The 25,060-nt window shown below is 43.1% G+C and overlaps 1 protein-coding gene across 1 annotated transcript in view; it reads left to right on the top strand.

Annotated features, from left to right (window-relative positions):
• The first annotated feature begins 2,803 nt into the window (after positions 1-2,803).
• The window catches only part of GMCL1 (germ cell-less 1, spermatogenesis associated), a 124,478-nt gene continuing 102,221 nt past the window's right edge, over positions 2,804-25,060 (top strand). Inside the window, exon 1 of the mRNA XM_056571437.1 lies at positions 2,804-3,266. The gene's annotated coding sequence lies outside the window, so the exon portion shown is untranslated. The remainder of the gene's footprint in view (positions 3,267-25,060) is intronic.

Consider the following 25,060-nt stretch of genomic DNA (forward strand, 5'->3'; position numbering starts at 1 on the left):
GTATGGATACATATGTCTATGGTCAGTAGTATTGGGGTGTATGGATACATATGTCTATGGTCAGTAGTATTAGAGTGTATGGATACATATGTCTATGGTCAGTAGTATTGGGGTGTATGGATACATATGTCTATGGTCAGTAGTATTGGGGTGTATGGGATATATATGTCTATGGTCAGTAGTATTAGAGTGTATGGATACATATGTCTATGGTCAGTAGTATTGGGGTGTATGGATACATATGTCTATGGTCAGTAGTATTGGGGTGTATGGGATATATATGTCTATGGTCAGTAGTATTAGAGTGTATGGATACATATGTCTATGGTCAGTAGTATTGGGGTGTATGGATACATATGTCTATGGTCAGTAGTATTAGTGTATGGATACATATGTCTATCGTCAGTAGTATTGGGGTGTATGGATATATATGTCTATGGTCAGTAGTATTAGAGTGTATGGATACATATGTCTATGGTCAGTAGTATTAGTGTATGGATACATATGTCTATGGTCAGTAGTATTGGGGTGTATGGATATATATGTCTATGGTCAGTAGTATTGGGGTGTATGGGATATATATGTCTATGGTCAGTAGTATTAGAGTGTATGGATACATATGTCTATGGTCAGTAGTATTGGGGTGTATGGATACATATGTCTATGGTCAGTAGTATTAGTGTATGGATACATATGTCTATGGTCAGTAGTATTGGGGTGTATGGATATATATGTCTATGGTCAGTAGTATTAGAGTGTATGGATACATATGTCTATGGTCAGTAGTATTAGTGTATGGATACATATGTCTATGGTCAGTAGTATTAGTGTGTATGGATACATATGTCTATGGTCAGTAGTATTAGAGTGTATTGATACATATGTCTATGGTCAGTAGTATTGGGGTGTATGGATACATATGTCTATGGTCAGTAGTATTGGGGTGTATGGATACATATGTCTATGGTCAGTAGTATTGGGGTGTATGGGATATATATGTCTATGGTCAGTAGTATTAGAGTGTATGGATACATATGTCTATGGTCAGTAGTATTGGGGTGTATGGATACATATGTCTATGGTCAGTAGTATTGGGGTGTATGGGATATATATGTCTATAGTCAGTAGTATTGGGGTGTATGGATACATATGTCTATGGTCAGTAGTATTGGGGTGTATGGATACATATGTCTATGGTCAGTAGTATTAGAGTGTATGGATACATATGTCTATGGTCAGTAGTATTAGAGTGTATGGATATATATGTCTATGGTCAGTAATATTGGGGTGTATGGATACATATGTCTATGGTCAGTAGTATTGGGGTGTATGGGATATATATGTCTATGGTCAGTAGTATTGGGGTGTATGGATACATATGTCTATGGTCAGTAGTATTGGGGTGTATGGATACATATGTCTATGGTCAGTAGTATTAGAGTGTATGGATACATATGTCTATGGTCAGTAGTATTAGAGTGTATGGATACATATGTCTATGGTCAGTAGTATTGGGGTGTATGGATACATATGTCTATGCTCAGTAGTATTGGGGTGTATGGGATATATATGTCTATGGTCAGTAGTATTAGAGTGTATGGATACATATGTCTATGGTCAGTAGTATTGGGGTGTATGGATACATATGTCTATGGTCAGTAGTATTAGAGTGTATGGATACATATGTCTATGGTCAGTAGTATTGGGGTGTATGGATACATATGTCTATGGTCAGTAGTATTAGAGTGTATGGATACATATGTCTATGGTCAGTAGTATTAGAGTGTATGGATACATATGTCTATGGTCAGTAGTATTGGGGTGTATGGGATATATATGTCTATAGTCAGTAGTATTGGGGTGTATGGATACATATGTCTATGGTCAGTAGTATTAGTGTATGGATACATATGTCTATGGTCAGTAGTATTGGGGTGTATGGATATATATGTCTATGGTCAGTAGTATTGGGGTGCATGGATATATATGTCTATGGTCAGTAGTATTGGGGTGTATGGATACATATGTCTATGGTCAGTAGTATTAGTGTATGGATATATATGTCTATGGTCAGTAGTATTGGGGTGTATGGATATATATGTCTATGGTCAGTAGTACTAGAGTGTATGGATATATATGTCTATGGTCAGTAATATTGGGGTCTATGGATACATATGTCTATGGTCAGTAGTATTAGTGTATGGATACATATGTCTATGGTCAGTAGTACTAGAGTGTATGGATATATATGTCTATGGTCAGTAATATTGGGGTGTATGGATACATATGTCTATGGTTGGTAGTATTGGGGTGCATGGATATATATGTCTATGGTTGGTAGTAATGGGGTGCATGGATATATACGTCTATGGTCAGTTGTTTTGCAATATTGTGAATTTTACAAATCTCATTATAACTGTAGAGTTTTCCAAAAGCATTTCAATGGGATAAAGTAACAACACCAAGAATACAGGAGAACTATGAGTACAAGGATCAGTGGGCGTGATAAATGGGCGCACTAGGGGCGGGGCCAGATGCCTGATTGACACTTCTCTCATACACTACAGGAGGAGGAGGCGGGAAATAGGCGGGGCTAGAAGCCTGATTGACACTACTCTTGTACACTATAGAACCTGGCGTGGGGGGGATGGGCGGGGCTAGAGGCCGAATTGACACTTCCCTCGTACACTATAGGACGAGGTGGGAGGAATGGGCGGGGCTGGTTGCGGTAGACAACCAAGGGGTCAGGCGGGGCTAGACGCCTGACTGACACTTCTCTCCTACACTACAGACAGGACCTCATCCCTGGCGCCCCGCCCTTTCTTTGTGACGTGTCGTAGTGGGCGGGGTCAGCTGGACGCAGTCTAGCCTGGTTCTTTTCGCTAGTAGAGAAGTCGTTTTGGAAGTTTTCCGGAAGTAGCCAAAGGCTGAGGGTCTCGGGACCGGATGGAACGCTAAAAGCAAACAGTCCGGATAGGGGACTGTGACTGCAGCATAGGGGGTACAGCGGCGGGTGTCAGTGGGAACGGGCGTTGTGGAGATGTACAAGTTGCAGTAAGTGGGTGACACTCGAGGAGGACCCTGCGGAGTTGGTGACCCGAAGCGGGTATTGACGGGTGGCCAGTTGGTGGAGTAGGCATCTTATAGTGCTGTCCTGGATCCGGGTCACTAGGTGGAGGTGTTATCCGAAGAACCATGAGCCCCGGCTGCTGTCTCTAGGATCCCCCTAATCTACATGGCTCCCCCGGAGGTGACCCGACACACAGGTGGGTGACTGTAGCCACTGCACACACCCGACCCCAAGTCTAGTCACCGCATTCTCTATGGAACTATTGTATCTCACATTACTTCTTATATGTGCAAGTTATATGCATGATGAAATATAGCTATATGTATACAGTATATACTAATATACAGCGTGCACTTCATATATCCTACTAATACACAGTGTGCTCTTCATCTATACTACTAATATACAGTATGCGCTTCATATATACTACTAATATACAGCGTGCGCTGCATCTATACTACTAATATACAGTGTGCACTGCATCTATACTACTAATATACAGTGTGCACTGCATCTATACTACTAATATACAGTGTGATCTTCATCTATACTACTAATATACAGCGTGCACTGCATCTATACTACTAATATACAGTGTGCTCTGCATCTATACTACTAATATACAGTGTGCGCTACATCTATACTACTAATATACAGCATGCACAGCATCTATACTACTAATATACAGTGTGCACTTCATATATACTACTAATATACAGCGTGCACTTCATATATCCTACTAATACACAGTGTGCTCTTCATCTATACTACTAATATACAGTATGCGCTTCATATATACTACTAATATACAGCGTGCGCTGCATCTATACTACTAATATACAGTGTGCACTGCATCTATACTACTAATATACAGCGTGCACTTCATATATACTACTAATATACAGTGTGCACTGCATCTATACTACTAATATACAGCGTGCACTTCATATATACTACTAATAGACAGCGTGCACTTCATTTATACTACTAATATACAGTGTGCACTGCATCTATACTACTAATATACAGTGTGCACTGCATCTCTACTACTAATATACAGTGTGCACTGCATCTATACTACTAATATACAGGATATAGAACATGCTGTCTAATAGTAGCATAGCTGTATATTAGTAGTATAGATGCAGTGCACGCTGTATATTAGTAGTATAGTTGCAGTGCACACTGTATATTTGTAGTATAGATGCAGTGCACGCTGTATATTAGTATAGATGCAGTGCACACTGTATATTAGTAGTATAGATGCAGTGCACACTGTAATTAGTAGTATAGTAGATGCAGTGCACGCTGTAATTAGTAGTATAGATGCAGTGCACGCTGTAATTAGTAGTATAGTAGATGCAGTGCACGCTGTAATTAGTAGTATAGATGCAGTGCACACTGTATATTAGTAGTATAGATGCAGTGCACGCTGTAATTAGTAGTATAGATGCAGTGCACGCTGTAATTAGTAGTATAGATGCAGTGCACACTGTATATTTGTAGTATAGATGCAGTGCACACTGTATATTAGTAGTATAGATGCAGTGCACACTGTATATTAGTAGTATAGATGCAGTGCATGCTGTTTATTTGTAGTATAGATGCAGTGCACGCTGTATATTAGTAGTATAGATGCAGTGCACGCTGTATATTAGTAGTATAGATGTAGCGCACGCTGTATATTAGTAGTATAGATGCTGTGCACACTGTATATTAGTAGTATAGATGCAGTGCACGCTGTATATTTGTAGTATAGATGCAGTGCACGCTGTATATTAGTAGTATAGATGCAGTGCACGCTGTATATTAGTAGTATAGATGTAGCGCACGCTGTATATTAGTAGTATAGATGCAGTGCACGCTGTATATTAGTAGTATAGATGCAGTGCACGCTGTATATTAGTAGTATAGATAAAGTGCACGCTGTATATTAGTAGTATAGATGAAGATCACACTGTATATTAGTAGTATAGATGCAGTGCACGCTGTATATTAGTAGTATAGATGCAGTGCACGCTGTATATTAGTAGTATAGATGCAGTGCACACTATATTTGTAGTATAGATGCAGTGCACACTGTATATTTGTAGTATAGATGCAGTGCACACTGTATATTAGTAGTATAGATGCAGTGCACACTGTATATTAGTAGTATAGATGCAGTGCACACTGTATATTAGTAGTATAGATGTAGCGCACGCTGCATATTAGTAGTATAGATGCAGTGCACACTGTATAGTAGTAGTATATATGTAGCACATAAAGCATCACATGTATACTCTGTGCCACATCTATATTACACTTACACTGGATGTACTACGTCTGCTGTATGTCAGTAAAGGGTTAAGATCTGTGGTGATCACAGGAATCGCCATTTTTTGATACCTTGCCTTTCCCCTTGGTTAAGTATTTAAAGGGAATCTCTCGGCTGTATTTGCTGCTAAGAGCTGTATACACTGTATAATATCAGATCTATACCACACACATCCATTTGTATCTGTTTGCATATGTTTTAAACGTATACATTCTGTTTTGTCCAATACATCACTAATATACTTCTATGGGGGAATACATGTATACCACAGCACTGTTGTATCTAGTGTTGTACTGCTTGTGGTGTAGATGTGAACCAGCCCGAAGGATATACAAGCACACTGTACCTTCCCTGGATCTGGTGGTGGTTACTAAACTTAGAAACTCAAATTTTCTTTCTATGCCAAGTGTCAAGGAGGTGGAGCCTAACTACTTAAGTGCCACAGCCTGGCATGCTTTGTTGAAGCGCTTACCTTCCACTCCCTCCTTGACATACAAGGTGCTTGGAGGTGAGGACGAGCCAGGAGGTGTTTGTCTATTGTCCTGACACGTAGAGATTATCCAAAGCGGAGATCAGCATGGACAGTTGAATATGTAGGGCTTCTGTGATTTAATGGGATTGTCCAGTAATGAGTTTAATAACTGAGTTTTTCTTCCTAAAAAAAAAAATAAAAATAAAAAGCACCACCCCTGTCCTCAGGTTGGTAAAACTTTGCTCTATTCACCTCAATGAAACTGAGCTGCAAAACCACACTTAACCTGATGACAAATGTCATTAAAAAATCTTAATCCTTCCTGTACTTATTAGCTGCTGAATACTACAGCGGAAATTCTTTGCTTTTTGAAACACAGAGCTCTCTGCTGACATCATGAAGAAGCTCCTGTCCTCTACATAAACCAGTGTTTCCCAAAGAGGGTGCCTCCAGCTGTTGCAGAACTACAACTCCCAGCATGCCCGGATAGCCTTCGGCTTTCCGGGCATGCTGGGAGTTGTAGTTTTGCAACAGCTGGAGGCACCCTGGTGGGGAAACACTTATAGACAGTGATTTACAGCTCCCAGCAGCTCTTTCTTACTTTTCTATGTAAGGATTTGCTTTATCTATATTAGTTATCTACTTATTTTTCTTTAATCCTCACTTTTTCCTATTTTTGGATGACATTTTAGTGGCTTCAGAACCAATTACCAGGTTTCCATAGAGTTCTGGTTTCAACATATGATGGTTTTAACTAGAGATGAGAGAACTTACAGTAAATTCGATTCATCACGAACTTCTCGGCTCGGCGGTTGCTGACTTAGCCTGCGTAAATTAGTTCAGCTTTCAGGTGCTCCGGTGGGCTGGAAAAGGTGGATACAGTCCTAGAAAAGAGTCTCCTAGGACTGTATCCACCTTTTCCAGCCCACGGGAGCACCGAAAAGCTGAACTAATTTATGCAGGAAAAGGCATCAACTGCCGAGCCGAGAAGTTCGTGACTAATCGAATTTACTGTAAGTTCGCTCATCTCTAGTTGAAACCTACAATGGTCGTCCAGGAACCAATTAATATTGTAACTTGAGGGACCACTGTATCTGTTGCATATTTTAGGTAGATCATTTGACTACCCAGTGAAGTCAGTAAGTAGCAAAATCATCTGCTGAAAATACAAAGCAATATATGAAGCAGATCCTGCAAGTGTAAACATACCCTTATAGGAGGGGGTCCAGTTTAGGAAAATGTATCCCTTATCCTTTGGATAATTGTCTGAATGGTGGAACCCCTATGATCTCCTGCATGGTGCTCCAGCTCTCCTCCCCTTTTTAGGTTACCATCACACATACACAACTTGCTGTATATTTTGTGTAGCTGATTTTGCTACCCATTAACTTCAGTGGGTAGCAAAATGAGCTGCAGCAAATTCTGTACGTGTGAATGTACCTTTTAAAGGGGTACTCCGCTGCCCAGCGTTTGGAACAAACTGTTCCGGACGCTGGAGCCGGCAGCTCGTGATGTCATAGCCCCCCATGACATCATGCCCCTCAATGCAAGTCTTTGGGAGGGGGCATGATGGCTGTCGGCTCCAGTTTGTTCCAAACGCTGAGCAGCGGAGTATTCTTTTAACCCCTTAAGGACAAAGACCCTTTTTTAGACCTTAAGGACCAGGCCAATTGCACTTTTGTTTTTTCCTCCCCTCCTTCTAAAAATCATAACTCATTCAATTTTGCACCTACAGACCCATATAAGGGCTTGTTTTTTGTGTCACCAATTGTACTTTGTAATGACCTCAATCATTTAATAACCAAAACCATTTAATAAGCAAATCCCCAAAAAATATGTTTTTGGGGTGAAAATGAAAAAAATAAAAAAGCCATTTTGTTAATTTAGTGGGCTTTCATTTCTACACAGTGCAATTTTCGGTAAAAATGAAACCTTATCTTTATTCTGTAGGTCCATGCGGTTACAAGGATACCCAATTTATGTAGGTTTTGTTTTATTTAACTTTTTCAGAATTCGGTATTTCTTTTATGTGCACGCCATCGACCATGCGGTTTGGCCAACCTAATATTTTAATAGTTCAGACATTTAGGCACCCAGCGGTACCACATATGATGATTATTTTACATTATTTTTAGAGATGAGCGAACTTACAGTAAATTCGATTCGTTACGAGCTTCTCGGCTTGGCAGTTGATGACTTATCCTGCATAAATTAGTTCAGCTTTCAGGTGCTCTGGTGGGCTGGAAAAGGTGGATACAGTCCTAGGAAACTCTTTCCTAGGAATGTATCCACCTTTTCCAGCCCACCGGAGCACCTGAAAGCTGAACTAATTTACGCAGGCTAAGTCATCAACTGCCGAGCCGAGAAGTTTGTGACGAATCGAATTTACTGTAAGTTCGCTCATCTCTTATTATTTTATTAAAAAAATGGGGAAAGGGGGGTGTTTTAAACTTTTATTAGGGAAGGGGTTAATTCACTTTGAAGATTTTTTTTTTTTTCTTAAGCTATAACATGCAAACTTCTGATTGCATATACTGGTCAATGCTATGCCATAGCATAGCATTAATCAGTGTTATCGGTAATCTGCTGCTCCAGCCTGCTATGCAGGCTAAGAGCAGCAGAAGACCGAACGGATGGGGAGGAAGGCAGGTAAGGGCCCTACCGCCATCAACTTAGCTGATCTGGACCTGATCATCTCCACTGAGCTACCGGCACCGTTAACCCCGCATTTTAGAAAGAGTTAATGCCGGGCATTGGCCCAATCTGCGGTGCCCAGTATTAACCATGGGTCCTGGCTGCCCGTAGCAACCAGGACCCACCAGTTTTAAAGCATTCTCAGTCTGTGAGAACGGTTTAAACCCCGCTAACAAGACCAGGACATACAAATACGCCCTCGGTCTCTAAGTACCAGGACGTGAGGGTGTACCTGTATGCCCTTGGTCCTGGTGGGGTTAAGGAGTGTTCTGGATAACTTTTTTATTTTTTGCTGAAAATGTGCAACAACACGCTTATGCACATGCCCTAAACCCCCATTTCCCAATTTTTCTATAGGAACTTGGGAAAGGCTTTAAAAAGAAGTGATGAGTGGTAACATGTTTGAATATGCCTTTATGGGAGCTTCTCAGGGGATTGGCGCTAGGCTTCTTTATTGGTATAGCTGCCCAACATGGGTCTTCCGAGCTCAGATTGTTGTAGTCGAGCTCCCATGCTAACTGCAAGGACTGGGAAACCTCAAATTCTGTCCGTTTAACCTCTTAGGCCCCTTGCACTGGGTGGAGATTCTGTGTGCCACAGTAGCGCATTCCACCAAAAGAATGAACATGTTCGTTCTTTATCTGGAGTTTGGAATTGGAAATTCCTTGGTGTGCACAGTGCAGCAGAATCCCATTGAAGACGTTAGAAAACTGCTGCACCATAATCCCTGCCCAGAATTTCCCCTGGCGAAAACTCCGTAGTGTGCATGGACTCTTAGTCATGACCACTGGATGTTGTGAAACTGTAAGTCTCTGTTAGCCCACAGGGGTGTGGAAAATTTCAAAAGTTACTACTTGTCCAAGGGACTAAAACGGAACACGATCCACTTGTCCTGGTTTACAAAATAACTTTAACCAAAATGGTATGTAAATATGGTCGGTCTTAGTTTATTTAGTTTTTGCACTTTTGTCTTTTCATCCTCACCCTACAGACCCATATGAGGGCTTGTTTTTTGCGGGACCAAATGTACTTTGTAAGAAAACCTTTCATTTTTCCATAACTTGCGCTCCAAAAAAAATAAAATAAAAAATATTTGAGGTAAAATTGAAAATAAAAAAATGCACATTTGGGGTTTTTCTTTTTTCGTTCACCTTCTGGTCAAACTTACATTTTTTTTAGAATTTTTTTTGTCTTGCCATTTTCTGACCCCATTAAATTTTTTTTTTCTTTTCTGTATACCGGGCTGTGTGAGGGCTTATTTTATTGCACCGTAATCTGCTGTTTCATTCTGTACCATTGTGATATTGATCTGACTTTTTGATCACTTTTTACTTAATTTTTTTCTGGGACATGATTATACAAAAAAAAATATGCAATTCTGTGGTTTGCTATTTTATTTTATTTTTTTACATCAACGCCATTGAACGGGATATATGATGTTATATTTTAATAGGACAATTACGCACACACCAATACCAAATCCGTTTATTTTTATGTTTACATTTTTTTTTTATGAGGTAATGGAAAAGGGGGGGGGGGTGATGTAAACTTTATATTGAAGGGGTTAGTGTGTTTTTAAAACTTGTGTTACACTCTGTGTGATCTGTGCTCTTTTGGTTGCGCCTACTCCAGGCAGGCTCAATCAAATTCAGATCCACAGCGGCCATGGGATGCGAGGTAAGCCTTCCCCACTAGACCTCCAGGGATGGTTAAAAGGTACCTTTTAGATGCTGCTGTCGGCTTTCACAGCGGCAATCTTAAGGGTTAATAGCCGCCCTGCAGCATGCCAACTATTAGCGGCAGCCCCCAGCTACAGCATTCAGCTGGGGGCTGCCAGGTATAGAACGGGCACGAGTAAGGAGCCAGCGCCATACACCCCGAGCACCACAGGGTTGTCAGTCTGACTCTGCTTGCAAGAAGCAGGGCTAAATGTCCGAAAAATTCACCTGCCCGATGCCCGAAACTGGTGTCCTGGGTGTCTGGAGAAAGGATTTCCACATTCCCTGGTCCATTCGCAGCCTGACAGTTGGGTGGATAGAAGAACATGGTTGTCCATGTATGTGACAGTATACAGCCGTGCCTTCAGCATGGCTGTAAAGATTCCTGGTTAGGGTGCATTCACACCACGTTTACGAGATCCGGCTGGGATACGGGAGCGGCCACTTTTGAAATTTTCGGCGGCAGCCCCTCCCATAGACTTGCATTGAGGGGGTGTGGTGTGACATCACAAGGGGCTTGGCTATGACATCACGACCCCTGCACCCAGTACTCAGATGTGTCTAAAAATCGTATCTGTCAGAGGTATGTAGTACTTTTTCATGTTTCTCAAGCTTAAAGGGGTACTGATCGTGGGGGTCCCGCCGCTGGGAACCCCCGCAATTTCTCCTGCAGCACCCCCTATCATCTGCTGCACAGAGCAAACTTCACTCCATGCCTGATGACGGACGATACAGGGGCAGGAGTATAGTGACGGCCCGTCCCCTCGTGATGTCACGTCCCACCCCCTCAATACAAGTCTATGGTAGGGGGCGTGACGGCAGATCTTCCTGGTGCACGAAGGATGGCCATCACTAAGGTCTGTGAACTGCTCCCTCTCCCCTGCAGCGAGACTCATAGGTTAACCCTTCAGGTGCTGCCCCCTCTCTTTTTCCCCTTGTTAACTCTTCACAATGCAGTCCCCACTTCCTCCTGTACTCTCAGTAACCCTTCCCTGGTCCCCTAATCCAAATTTGTCAAGCTTTGGTCTAGAAAGAGAAGAGAAATGAAGAGACTCCTGCTACTTTTAGTCTGATTTTGATGGCATTATAGAGTTACGTGCCGTGCCATAGAATCATTTTCTGCCCCCAGTTTTATAATAGATCTGTAATTTTTGACCAGGTCCTGTAGTCAGTAGCCAAGAAGCTAGAATAAGTAGAGTATTTTGACGTGTATATTCTCCTCTTTATGGGTCAGATGATAAGACCTTTCACTCAAAACCCCATTACACCACCTGTAGGGCTGTATGGCTTCCAATTTTCAAGTTCCAAATAAATGCCACAGGAAACAAATTGTGTCATCTTCTGTCACATGCTATTTTCCCTTACAAGCATTGCTCTTAAAGGAGAAGGACTCCATAATGGAGAACCATACAGCGGCACACACAGTATGTGGCCATATGGGAACCTTTTACCTGTGTATGATCTTTGGGGTCATACATTGTTATGTCTCTGCTGGGTTTCTCAGTGACACAGAATATAATGCACCGTATGAGACTTTAAGTGTGACACCTAACAAGTCCTCTGTGTGATAGCAGATCCCTATGATAAATCTATTGTTACGCCTGCCTGGCCATGTCCCCTTCCCATAAGAAAGAAAAACTGCCCTCATTTTCTCATCTTGTGTTCAACATTTTGAAGTTGGTAAAAGAAATACATATACATGTTTTATTGACTTATTGACATTGATGTTAAAAAAATAAATAAGAAATAAATAAAATAAAAATAATATAAAATCTTATCCGGTATAATGTTCACCAGTGTACATTCATTCTGCAAAACAACACACAGGCACATACCATAAATATTCTGGTTAATGTAGACATGTGATGCCATATGTGCACCCGTTTCTTCTAGGCTTGGCATGCAGGATGCTATACTATCTGTATATTAGCAGGCAGGAGCGCTATATACCTGTCATGAAATAAATCTGATGTCCTGCCCTTGCAATTGAATAGACTGAAAGAGGTGCTGGAAGTCATCTGTAGGGTCTGGCAGTGCCATCAATCACAAGATGTTTGTCAGCGCTCTAAATACATCACGAAGCCTTCGCATTGCTGTCCTGTACCAGTACAGAACGTGCAGTAGATGATGGTTTTCATGTTTTTTTATATATTTTTTTTTCTTTGAAACCGCAAATACCAGTAATACGGTTAGTTACAGAAAAAAATGAAGGAAAAAAATATACTGCCTTGTCCATGAAAATGCTGTAATAAAGCAGGTAAGGGGACTATAGAGTGTTGCCTGCATAAGCAATGTATGAACGAAACTATTGGGTTTCGCCTCTTAACCCCTTCCCCACCCATATAATTTTAAATTTTGGCTTGTGTTTTCTTTCTCCTCGCCTTCTAAGACCCGTAACTCCCCCCCCCCCCCCCCCCCACCGCTGACAGGGCCGAATGGGGCTTATAGATTGTGAGACAAGGTGTACTTTTTTAGTGGTAACATTTTTTGAAATTGGCAGCCAAGGGGGACTCGGGCAAAAAAATGGTTTGGAACTACTAGTTTGGACAGTTCCACACGGAAAAACCACCCAACTGGTTTGGCTTTGGGCTGCTTTCGAGGGAATTGTTCTAATAGGTTTCCACCCTTTAACCCTCTCCTGTGGTCTTCACTGCTAGGGAGCTACCAGTTTCCTACCTCTGAAAGGGATCTCTGTTATGTTGGCGGCTTTCCCAGTAGACCAAGAGACACCAGTGGTCAGGCAGGAGCAAGTCCATGTACAGGCTGAGATCTTGGGCTGGCAACGGAGAAGCGTAGTCAGTAACATGCAGTCTCGTTGGAGGAGCAGCACAGGCTCGTAGTAAAGAGTCTGGATCATACAAAAGAGAGGCGATACAGTACATAGGATCAAGCAGGAGTACAATCAGGAAACAGGCTAATGTCATACACCCAAACAAATCCACAGGGAAAGATACAAAAAATATTTGAATCCTCCATTCCTGATTCTTAAAGGGCTAGTGGGCGCAGATGCACCCTCTAGCCCATTAAGAATCAGGAATGGAGCATGCATGCACCCTACAGTCAGAACCAGCAGTGGTAGTGACAGGGGTGGATGCATGGTAGCAAAAAGGAACATGAACCAGGTGGTATGGATTATAGGTGATCTGCTGGTGGTGCGTGCTGGGAGCAAAATTTGGGAAAAATATCCAGCTCTGCTAGAGTTTTCTTACATGTCAGATGCAGCATATCATGTAGAAGGATGCCAATGATGTTAAGATGCAGCTATTATACAGTATATTTATACATTTTTCCTTGAGATTCCTTTTCTGTCAATTTCAGTTGAGAGAATGCCTCCCTAATCTACTCAGCTCTGCGAAACCTTGTCAGCCTCAGTGTTTAGACTTGTGGGATCTAAAGATCTTTCATTTGAATGTATTTAGTCCAGGACTGTACAAGACACTGTACAAGGCAGATCTCACGAAGATGTTCAAAGGTGTTTGCACTATCAAAGCTCCTTCCTTCTCTGTGTGCACTATGTTCTGCTTCTTCTTTCTTACTGTTCCACTTACCCTATTCTTTGTGTCCCAGTTCTTGCTCCACTTCTGTATAATTTTGGATTATTGGCTGGCTGCAGATAAAATTATTTAGGTTAATTTGTTTAATATCTTGAAAAAGTGTCTGTGCTTTGGAGCTTTTACTGTAAGCCTGACTGAGCGTGGAATTAAGTTGTAATGTTCAAAGTGATTTTCTCTTTTTCTGGTGATCCTTCAGGTCTTTATTCTAGAGCACCATTACATCAGCGGATAGACAGCTGTGGGTGTCCACAAATGAAACTAAAAACAGTATTTTCCAACCCGTCACGACAGCTCCACCAGAGATATGGACTCCTCCCCCAGGGACAGGAAACCTGAAGCTTAAAAGGATTGCATCTCTCCCAGGCCCCAGTGGTTTCCTGTCCCATGGGAAACTTGGAGCTGATCCATTTTCTGGATGGATGCTGGTGGAGGGGCCTTGGAAGCAATGTCCTGTGAAGTTGGGATGGAGGGTTCCCCTTATGGCTCTTGGTTTAGAGCCTTTACATCCGCCCACTCCCACCGCTGACTGTATCTCTTGCACAGTGCCGGCCCGTAGTTCGGGATTAGGCTCAGAATTCTGTACCTGTACTGGTGCTATAAATCTGTGGGGGATGCAGTGGGCTCCAGGGCTGCTGTGCAGTCTTGCAGCCTGCTCCGGCCATGTTGGGGGCTGAGCTATGAAGGTCACATGAGCACTGGCTTACAGAATATGACGGCTGGTAGAGGAATAAGGCCGGAGACCGGAAGTGACGTCAAACGCCGGTCTCCAGGAGGGGAAGGGTGGCATTTTTAAAGAAGGAATCCTCTTTCTGCTCCCTTGCCTTCTCAGGTGCACTGGACAGCCAGCTTATTGGTTCTGCAAGCTTCCAGGAGGGAGTGTGGTCAGCATGAACTCCCTGGATGATGTGGGCAAGCGAGATCATCCAGAGTCTTCTCCCCAGATCCCTTCTTTGGTATTCATGGGCTATGTGCTGCTTTCTTTGCGGTTCTGACAATACAGAAAACTGGAATAGAGCTCCAAAGATTGATGTAGCTATTTCAAAAATTTCTAGGAAAGGTGCCTAACTCTTTGAGGATCTCGGCGTATTAAAAGATCCCATGGACAAAAAAAACTAAGGGATTCTCAAAAAGAACCTGGGAAATGTCAGGAGCAGCCTTAAAACTCAACATAGCGGGTACATCTGTAGCCTGTTCTATGATCTTATGGATTGACCAGCTATGTGCAGATATTCAAAATGACACTAGCAAGGATCAATTGTTATCCCTACCAACCGCCTTTCTGGTGCACTCTTCATCAGATGCCCCAAGGCTTTCCGCCAGATCTGCAGCTCTAGCAAACTCCACCAGAAGGGCCCTGTGGCTAAAAAATTGGCAGGGTGAAATTAGTTCTAAAAACAAATTGTGTGCCATCCAATGCAAGGGTGAATTACTTTTTGGCTCAGTACTTACAGACATCTTAGAAAAAGCTGGAGACAGGAAGAAGGGGCTTGGTTCCCCTTTTACCAAGCCCCTAGACAGAATAGGCCCTTTCGTTCTAGGGGGGATAAGCAGTACAGAGGGGGTCAGTTGGCCAGGTGGAATTTTCTAAAAAGAATTCAGGCCTCATGTTCAACCAACCCTCCACCTCCAACAAAAAACCCCAGTTCTCAATGACAGGTTGCCACGAGTGGGCGGCACGTTGCAGGAATTCTTTCCCCAATGGAAGGAGATAGCCAGAAGATCCTGGGTGTTAGAGATCATAAAAAAAGGTCTCGTTCTAGAATTCTTCATCCTGCCGCCTTCTTGTTTTGTAATAACAAAGTCCATCAGGTCCTACAAGACAATGTCAACTCCAGTCAGAAGTTTTATCTCTACTTCAAAAACAAGTTTTAGTGCCAGTTTCCTTAGAGGAACAGGGTCAGGGGTTTTATTCATCAATTATTCTCATAAAAAAAAAAAAAAAACACTTTTAGGGTCATAATAAACCTAAAACCCCTCAACAAATACCTCCAAATACAAGAAGTTCAAGATTGAGACACTAAAATCAATCATAAATTGCCTACCAATCAACTTTCATGGCATCCTTAGACTTAACAGACTCCTACCTTCATGTACCGATTCACAAAGATCATCAAAAATATTTGACTGGCCGTTCACATAGACTCTCATCTTCACCACCTTCAATTCTGTGCTCTTCCATTCTGCATATCCGTCGCCCCAAGGGTGTTCACCAAGATTGTAGCAGCGCAACACATCCGAGAAGGGGAAGAAATATTTGTACCCTACCTGGACGACTTTATCCTTGTAGCAGAGACAAAGGAAAAGGTACTGTCCTTTTTAGAGCATACTGTGAAATTGGGATGGTTGATAAATTGGGAAGTCCTCTCCTACCCTTACCCAATAAAAGGTTTTTCTAGGTGTTATGCTTGATTCTGTCCAGAAAAAATCTTTTCTACCATCTCAAAAGATTAATAAATTGATATCCCTAGTTCAGGAAGTATCTGCCTCTCCATATATATATATATATATATATATATATATATATATATATATATATATATATACACACACACACACAGTGGTCCCTCAACATACGATGATGATTTGTTCCAAATGACCCATCGTTTGTCGAGGGATTCGTGCAATGTAAAGTATAGGAAGTTATACTCGCCTGTCCCCGCCGCTCCGGACCGCGTCCTCACCGCTCCCGATGCTGTCTTGCTGCTCCAGTGTCTTCTTCGGGATCCTCCGGCTTCTTCCGCGCCTTCTGCAGGGTCCGGGCCTCGTTTTCTGGTGATGTTATTACGCTGCTGCGCCGGCACGGCGTGCCTAGTGACGTAATAACTACTCCGGAAAGCGAGGCCCGGACCCTGGAGAAGATACCGAAGACGCTGGAGGATCCCGAAGTGGACCCGGAGCAGCAGGGATAGGTAAGCGAACCTGTCCGGGATGCTTAACCAGTTAAGGATCAAGGACATCCCCGCACCCTGGGCTTTAAGGACCAAGGATGTTCCAGAACGTCCTGGTGTTTCTCCGGTCTCTGCTGCGCGCCGGGCAGAGATCGGAACGGCATTCCTGCTGAAATCCTTCAGCAGGCATGCCGTGCAAATGCCGAGGGGGGTCCGGGACCCCCCCATGTCGGCGATCGCAGAAAATCGCATGTCAATTCAGACATGCGATTTTCTCCTATTCCGGGCTGATCGGGTCCCGATCACCCGGAAAATTGTGATGATCTGACCTGTCATTGACAGCCCAGATCATCCTGAAGGATAGGAGTGAAGTCGCAATGCTGAAATTTTGGGATTTTTCACCAAAAAAGGATGCAGGTAACGCCGAAAATGTACCACCAAAATAAAGTAGAATATGTCACGAAAAAAGTCTCAGAATCAGAATGATAACTAAAAGCATCCCAGAGTTATTAATGTTTAAAGTGACAGTGGTCAGATGTTCAAAAAACGCTCTGGTCCTAAGGTGTAAAATGGCCTTAGGGCTCAGATTCATTCTAGACCCCTTCAGCTAGAACTCTTGAAATCTTGGGATGTATCTCAATCTCTCTCTCCCTCTTAGTGCGCCAGTCCTTTAAATGGTGGTTGGATGTTAAAAATCTCACTATAGATCTGGATTGGAAGTACCCTTCTCCTGTACTAATTACTACAGATGATAGTCTATGGGGATGGGGTGCCCATATGGGTTCTAGTGATGTTCATGGTTCCTGGAATTTAGATATCTCTCTAACTATTCCTCGAATTATAGGGAATTACTAGCTATTTTACATTCCCTTCAGTCTCTAGGTCCTTCCATTCAGGGGACAAATTATGTCTAACACTACTGCAGTTTCCGCTATCAATAGACAAGGCACCACAAAGAGTAATGGTTTAATGGCGTTGTCTTTTCAGATTATATCCTTGGCAGAAGCACAGCTAAACTCCATCAAAGTGGTTCATCTCAAGGGAGATCTGAACTTCAGAGCGGATTATCTCAGTCGTCACCAGATATCTCAAGGGGAATGGCAACTGAATCCAAAAGTATTTTGGATAACTGTCTCACTCTGGGGGAAACCACAGAGACTTGTTTGCCACGAGAAAAAACTGTCAAGTGAGGAAATTTTACTCTGTCCCCAGCGGACAAGCCTCTAGCAGTAGATGCTCTCTCACAGGTATGGACTTGGGATCTAGCATATGCCTTTCCACCCTTAATTCCTATTCCCTGAATGATCAAAAAGATCAGGGAGGACAAGGCCCCAATAATTCTTATAGCCCCCTTTTGTCCTCGGAGAGCATGGTTTTTGTGTCTAAGGAATATGTCAATCATGAATCCTTGGGTGCTTCCGGTTCTACAGGATTTACTTGTACAGGGCCCAATAGTTCACCCAATGATCCAAAATTTACACCTCACGGGGCCTGGCTTTTGAGAGGATGATACTTAAATCCAAAGGCCTTTCAGAAGCAGTAATCTCTACCCTTCAAGCAAGTAGGAAGCCAGTCACCAATATAATCTATTTTAGAATATGGAAGAAATATATTGAAGTATGTAATCGCTCATCAATAGATCTCGAGAAACCTAATATTGCATCCATTCTTGAATTCCTGCAAAAAGGGTTTGAAAAAGGTTTGAGAGCGGCTACATTAAAAGTTCACATCTCGGCCCATGTGTTTAAGGTTCATTAAGTCTGTTAAAAGATTGCAGCTAACGAAACAAGTTTGGGTTCCTCTGTGGGATCTCACTGTTGTTCTTAATTCTCTGTTTACATCCATTTGAACCTTTTATCTTCAATCCCTCTTAAAATATTGACTAAAAAAAACAGCACTTTTAGTGGCTATAACTTCGGCTAGAAGAGTGGGAGAGATTGCAGCTTTATCCGCGAATCCACCTTATACTCAAATATTGGATGATAGAATTTTCTGGACCCTTCTTTCATGCCTAAGGTAGTGTCCTCATTTCATACTTCTCAAGATATAGTTCTACCTTCCTTTTGCAACCATCCGTCCAATGAGACAGAAGAAAAATGTCATATGTTGGACTTTTGTAGGTGTATCATTTAATACCTTCAAATGACTAAGCCTTTTAGGAAGACTGACAGACTGTTTGTTCAAATTTCTGGTCCAAATAAAGGAGACAAAGCCAATAGTGAATCTATCTCTAGGTGGATTAGACAAGCAATCACTTCAGCCTACATTTCAGCAGGGTTAACCCTTCCTGCTGGATTGAGGGCACATTCAACTTGAGCCATGGCATCATCCTGGGCAGGGTTTAGGGGAGCCTCTATTCAGCAAATATGTAGGGCAGCCACTTGGTCTTCCCCTCGCATCATCTACCGCCATTACAGGTTGAGCTTGGGTTCCTCTTCTTCCCTATCCTTCGGTCGTAAGGTTCTGCAGGCTGTGGTCCCACCCTAGGTTTCTCTGGTATTCTCTCTGGTGGTGCTGTCATGACGGGGTGGAAAGCCGGTAATTACTCACCGGTAATTCTGTTTTTCCTCATAGTCACGACCGCACCACAACCTATTCCTACCCTTTCTTTTTCCCGACGCGGGGTTATGCACATTAGTGTGTTGTATATAGCATGAAAATATTGTATTATATGTACTTACCAGTTGGAAGTGCTTTTCTAGGTCTCGGTAATTCACTGGGGCCTAGGAGAGATGCACTTCCTTTTAAGCTTCGGGTTTCCTGTCCCTGGGTCCATCTCTCTGGTGGTGCTGTCGTGACTATGAGGAAACAGAATTACCAGTGAGTAATTACTGGCTTTACCTATTTTGGCTTCTGCCCTCCTGGGCATTGTGTATGCCGAAGAGTCGGCACTTTTGCCGCTACTTTCTCAATAAACAAAAACATACGTGCAGTTTTAACATTAAAAACGTTTTTTATTTCTCATACATAAAAATGCCAATATTGTTGACAAACTTCCTGTTCCTTTGTACACTCTAGCCAGGAATTCAGCCAACCTTTCTCATGGTGGCAGAGGATATACTCAAGAAGTTGTAGTGGGAGGCAGATTGTCCTGACTGTACAAGAAGTTGAGGTAATGGAGACAACAAAGCAGACAGTTTGCATCAGAAGACAAGTATACACACAAGCTCTGTGCTATGTAACACCTTTCATAGTCAGCAGTTACTTTTGCAGTAATTTGTGTTACAGTATCTCTTCTGTGGGATTGGACCAGAAAGGCTAGCTTTCTATACCCACACACATCCCCATATAACCTGTTACCAGTTGTCCTTCATTTGGCCACACTTAGTAGATGCTGCCCACTGCATACCAGAAATACCACGCAAGACCTGCCATTTTAGAGACATTGTGACCGTTATCTGATGATCAGAATTTAGCCCTAATCAAATCCGCTGAAATTCTTACTGTTCTTTTTTTGCTCCAACACATCAAGAACTGACTGTTCACATTATGCCTTAGGCTATGTTCACACGGCGTAATTTCTGAGTGGAAGTCCGCTTGGATATTCTGCTGCAGCAGAGTCCCATTGTTTTCAATGGGATTCTGCTTCACTGTGTACACGGCAGAATTTCCATGGCAGATTTTTCTGCTGCAGAAATCCCGATTCCGGCATTCCCAGAAACATTGAACCGTTCAATGTTTCTGCACATTCTGCTCTGAAATGCATTGTTGTCTATAGAGATGACTCATTTCCGAGGGGTCTTTGTGTCGCCGAATCAAGCCAATGTGCGGAATTCTGCACTTTTTCGGCTGTGTGAACATGGCTTTATATAGCTCACCCCTTGACAGGTGCTGTTGTCACAAGTGTTCGCCACTTCTCTTATCAGTATTTTTAAAGGGGTACTCCGGCCCTCAGACATCTTATCCTCTATCCAAAGGATATGGGATAAGATGTCTGATCGCGGAGGTCCAGCCACTGGGGACCCCTGCAATCTCTTATTCCTCACCCACCTTTGCAAACTCTCCGCAGTGCTGGAGGCTCAGAGTGTGAAGCGTTACGACCACCGGGCCGGAGTATAGTGATGTAGCTCACAAAGGTGGGTGCAGAATTAGAAATTGCGGGGGTCCCCAGTGGCAGGACCCCCACAATCAGACATCTTATCCCCTATCCTTTGGATAGGGGATAAGATTTCTTAAGGCCGGAGTACCCCTTTAATATTGTGTGCAGAAACGTAGGTTACACTTTGGTTTTTCCCCCTTACCTAGGTGGACATCATCTGTTAGTGTACTGCCAGGCATTTATTATTGTAATAGCCTAATGTTTTCTTTTAAAGCGTCCCCGTCGCTCAAACAAAAATATATATATTTTTTTTATATATCACTCAGTACCTAATCTTGACCATGTACATCTAATTTTTGTTTCTAGCACCTTTATTTATTATCACACTTTTAACCTCTTTAGGACCCATGACGTATGCATACGTCATGGTCTTTTCCTGGTCTCCGCCGCTCACCCGGCGGAGATCGGAAGCGGATCCCTGCTGAAATCCTTAAGCAGGGATCCAGGGCATAAATTTTGCATGATCCCGGCTGTCACAGACAGCCAGGACCATGCTGAAGTATAGGAGCGAGGTGGCAAGCCTGCCACCTCCTCCTATACCCTGCAATCCGTCGGTTAGTTAACCGACCAATCTCAGGGGGGGGGGGGGGGGGCGGTTACTTCCTCCCGTCCTGCCTGGCCCCTGGAAGTCCGGAGAGGACGGGAGGAAGACCGGAGGACGCGGCGGGGGACGGGGGAGTGCTGGTGACTGGCCCCGGTACTTACCTCGTCCCTGAAGACCCGGATCCCGGCGATGAAGACGGGGGCGGCAGGTGAGTGGATCTTCAACCTCGGTCGGGCCCTTTACAGCAATGCACGTCGCCGTAAAGAGACATGCATTGCTGTATTGGGACCCTGTATACTACAACTCCCAGCATGCCCAGACAGCCCTTGGGATCTGGGCATGCTGGGAGTTGCAGTTTTGCAACATCTGGAGGTCCGCAGTTTTGGGACCACTGTGCCCTTCCAGATGTTGCAAAACTACACATTCTCAGCATGCCCTTACTGTCCAGGCATGCTGGGAGTTGTAGTTCTGTAACATCTGGCCCTTCAGATGTTGCAGAACTACAACTCCCAGCATGCCTGGACAGTTTTGGCATACTGGGAGTTGTAGTTTTGCAACATCTGGAAGGGCACAGATTGGGAACCACTGTATTAGTGGTCTGCAAACTGTAGACCTCCAGATGTTGCAAACTACAACTCCAAGCATGCAGGGAGTTGCAGTTCGGCAACATCTGTCTCTAAAGATGTTGCCGAACTACTACTTCCAGCATGCCTGAGAGTGTTTGGGAGTTGTGGTTTTGCAACAACTGGAGGCACACTGGTTGGGAAACATTGTCTGTTTCCTAACTCAGTGTTTCCCAACCCATGTGCCTCCAGCTGTTGCAAAACTATAACTACCAGCATGCACTGATAGACTGTGCATGCTGGGAGTTGTAGTTTTGCAACAGCTGGAGGCCCCCCCCCCTGTGAATGTACAGGGTACATTCACATGGGCAGGGGCTTACAGTGAGTATCAGGCTGCAAGTTTGCGATGCAGCAAATTTTGCGCGGCAGCTCAAACTCGCAGCGGGAAACTCGCTGTAACCCCCCGCCCGTGTGACTGTACCCTAAAAACACTACACTACACTAACACAAAATAAAATAAAAAGTAAAAAACACTACATATACACATACCCCTACACAGCCCCCCTCCCCTCCCCAATAAAAATGAAAAACGTCTGGTACGCCACTGTTTTCAAAATGGAGCCTCCAGCTGTTGCAAAACAACAACTCCCAGTATTGCCGGACAGCCGTCGACTGTCCAAGCATGCTCGGAGTTTTGCAACAGCTGGAGGCACCCTGTTTGGGAATCGCTGGCGTAGAATACCCCTATGTCCACCCCTATGCAAATCCCTAATTCAGGCCTCAAATGCGCATGGCGCTCTCACTTTGGAGCCCTGTTGTATTTCAAGGCAACAGTTTAGGACCTCATATGGGATATCGCCGTAGTCGGGAGAAATTGCCTTACAAATTTTGGGGGGCTTTTTCTCCTTTCACCCCTTATGAAAATGTGAAATTGGGGTCTACACCATCATGTTAGTGTAAAAAAATAAATTTTTTACACTAACATGCTGGTGTTGCCCTATACTTTTCATTTTGACAAGAGGTAAAAGGGAAAAAAGCCCCCCAAAATTTGTAATGCAATTTCTCCCGACTACGGAGATACCACATATGTGGACGCAAAGTGCTCTGGGGGTGCACAACAAGGCCCAGAAGGGAGAGTGCGCCATGTACATTTGAGGTGATTTGCACAGGGGTGGCTGATTGTTACAGCGGTTTTGACAAACGCAAAAAAAAAAACCACACCCACATGTGACCCCATTTCGGAAACTACACCCCTCACGGAATGTAATGAGGGGTGCAGTGAGAATTTACACCCCACTGGTGTCTGACAGATTTTTGGAACAGTGGGCTGCGCAAATTAAAAATTTTGTACAGCCCACTGTTCCAAAGATCTGACAGACACCAGTGGGGGGTAAATGCTCACTGTACCTTGTTACGTTCCTCAAGGGGTCTAGTTTCCAAAATGGTATGCCATGTGGGGGTTATTTTGCTGTTCTGGCACCATAGGGGCTTCCTATATGCGACATGCCCCCCGAGCAAAATTTGCTCTCAAAAAGACAAATATGACTCCTTCTCTTCTGAGCATTGTAGTTCGCCCGTAGTGCGCTTCAGGTCAACTTATGGGGTACCTCCATACTCAGAAGAGATGGGGTTACAAATTTTGGGGGGTATTTTCTGCTATTAACCCTTGCAAAAATGTGAAATTTGGGGGGGGAAACACATTTGTGAATTTTTTTTTTAACGTATGCAGAAGTCGTGAAACACCTGTGGGATATTAAGGCTCACTTTATTCCTTGTTACGTTCCTCAAGGGGTATAGTTTCCTAAATGGTATGCCATGTGTTTTTTTTTCCCTGTTCTGGCACCATAGGGGCTTCCTAAATGCAACATGCCCCCCAAAAACCATTTCAGAAAAACGTACGCTCCAAAATCCCCTTGTCGCTCCTTCGCTTCTGAGCCCTCTACTGCGCCCGCCGAACACTTTACATAGACATATGAGATATGTGCTTACTCGAGAGCAATTGGTCTACAAATATAAGTATACATTTTCTCCTTTTACCCCTTGTAAAAATTCTAAAATTGGGTCCACAAGAACATGCGAGTGTAAAAAATGAAGATTGTGAATTTTCTCCTTCACTTTGCTGCTATTCCTGTGAAACACCTAAAGGGTTAAAATGCTGACTGAATGTCATTTTGAATACTTTGGGGGTGCAGTTTTTATAATGGGGTCCTTTATGGGGTATTTCTAATATGAAGACCCTTCAAATCCACTTCCAACCTGAACTGGTCCCCGAAAAATAGTGATTTTGGAAATTTTGTGAAAAATTGGAAAATTGCTGCTGAACTTTGAAGCCCTCTGGTGTCTTCCAAAAGTAAAAACTCATAAATTTGATGATGCAAACATAAAATAGACATATTGTATATGTGAATAAAAAATAATATTTGGAATATCCATTTTCCTTACAAGCAGAGAGCTTCAAAGTTAGAAAAATGCAAAATTTTCACATTTTTCATAAAATGTTGGGATTTTTCACCAAGAAAGGATGCAAGATACCACAACATTTTTACCACTATGTTAAAGTAGAATATGTCACGAAAAAACAATCTCGGAATCAGAATGATAATTAAAAGCATTCCAGAGTTATTAATGTTTAAAGTGACAGTGGTCAGATGTGCAAAAAATGGCCGGGTACTAAGGTGTAAAATGGCTCGGTCCTTTAAGGGGTTAATTTAGCTCACTAGTCTGTATTCCTCTCAAAGGGAGGGGGCGGAGACCTGTAGTGAGGCCACGCCCCCTCCCTTTGAGAGGAATTCAGACTAGTGAGCTAAATTAACCCCTCAGTATGCTGTCTGCTCACATTTTCATTAGCATTAGCAAAACTACAACTCCCTGCATGTCCTCACTGACGGTAGGGGGACACAAGCTGACAGTGGGAGGATTTTTCCTCCAGATGTGAGCCCTGCGCTCACAGCTGTCAATCAAGGAAGTGTGTCCATGACATAGATGATTATGTATGGACACAGCAGGACTAGTATGTGTCCAAGCAGGTGGGGGGAGGGGGGGGGGCAATTCTTTGACTGGCTTTTTCAGTATGAAATACAGAAAATGTTCTAATGAAAGCAATTGCAAAGCCTATTGGTTATACATGCTTTACAACATATC

Source organism: Hyla sarda, chromosome 4 (genome assembly GCF_029499605.1).
Source record: "Hyla sarda isolate aHylSar1 chromosome 4, aHylSar1.hap1, whole genome shotgun sequence".
In the NCBI taxonomy this organism is placed as follows: Eukaryota; Metazoa; Chordata; class Amphibia; order Anura; family Hylidae; genus Hyla; species Hyla sarda.